At 42.7% G+C, this 813-nt stretch overlaps 1 non-coding gene across 1 annotated transcript; it reads left to right on the top strand.

Moving 5' to 3' along the window:
• Positions 1-625: 625 nt before the first annotated feature.
• LOC141819390 (small nucleolar RNA R71) lies at positions 626-731 on the top strand. The gene has a single exon (XR_012601056.1). It is a non-coding gene; the product is annotated as a small nucleolar RNA R71 (small nucleolar RNA).
• The last annotated feature ends 82 nt before the right edge of the window (positions 732-813 follow it).

The raw sequence follows: 813 nt of genomic DNA, 5'->3' as shown, positions 1-813 counted from the left end.
TTGCATCTTCATCCTCTTGTCATGGTCGTCAAGTTTCTCATTAATCTTGACCATGTCTCCTTGAAGCTGCTCCAGAATTTTCAATATCTTCTGGGTGTCTGTAGTTTCTTCACTTGGCTTCTGCGCATTCTGAAATGGAGGTCCTTGGTTGTTGCGGTATGAGAAGTTGGGATGATTCCTCCAACCCGGATTGTAAGTATTTGAATATGGGTTGTTTCTTTGATTGAAGGTGTCAACTGCGTCACACTGTTCATACTGAGCAATTTGAGCTTGCAGTGCTCCCATTTGGCACATCTCCTGTGTATGGCTGGAATCTCCGCATATTTCACATGATGTAATCACCGCATTAACCTTGCCCATGTTCATGTTCTCCACCCTTTTGCTAAGGGCATCCATCTGCGCATTTAATTTAGTGAGAGTATCAACATTGTACTTCCCGGGAGTTCTGGACATGCTACCTCTTTCATTTGCCCATTGATGATGGTTAAGCGCCACATTCTCTATTAATTCCTCGGCTTCTTCTATGCTCTTATTCATAAGCGCTCCTCCCGCAGCGGAATCCAAATAAACCTTGGTTTGATAATTGATTCCGTTGTAGAAGGTGTGGATGATAAGCCAACGTTCTAAACCATGATGTGGACACTTTCTCAACATCCCTTGGAATCTATCCCAAGCTTCGTATAAAGTTTCTCCGTCCATTTGCATGAAGCTTGAGATCATGTTTCTCATATGGGCTGTTTTACTTGGGGGATAATATTTGTTCATAAAAAGTTCCTCACACTGTTCCCAAGTATGAATGCAATTCGGTGGTAG

Source organism: Curcuma longa, unplaced genomic scaffold (genome assembly GCF_044706935.1).
Source record: "Curcuma longa cultivar G26 ecotype Majalengka, Jawa Barat unplaced genomic scaffold, ITB_CL_G26_1.1 contig_4897, whole genome shotgun sequence".
NCBI classification, from domain to species: domain Eukaryota; kingdom Viridiplantae; phylum Streptophyta; class Magnoliopsida; order Zingiberales; family Zingiberaceae; genus Curcuma; species Curcuma longa.
The sequence above is the reverse complement of the archived record's forward strand: the minus strand, read 5'-3'. Positions and strand labels throughout refer to the sequence as shown.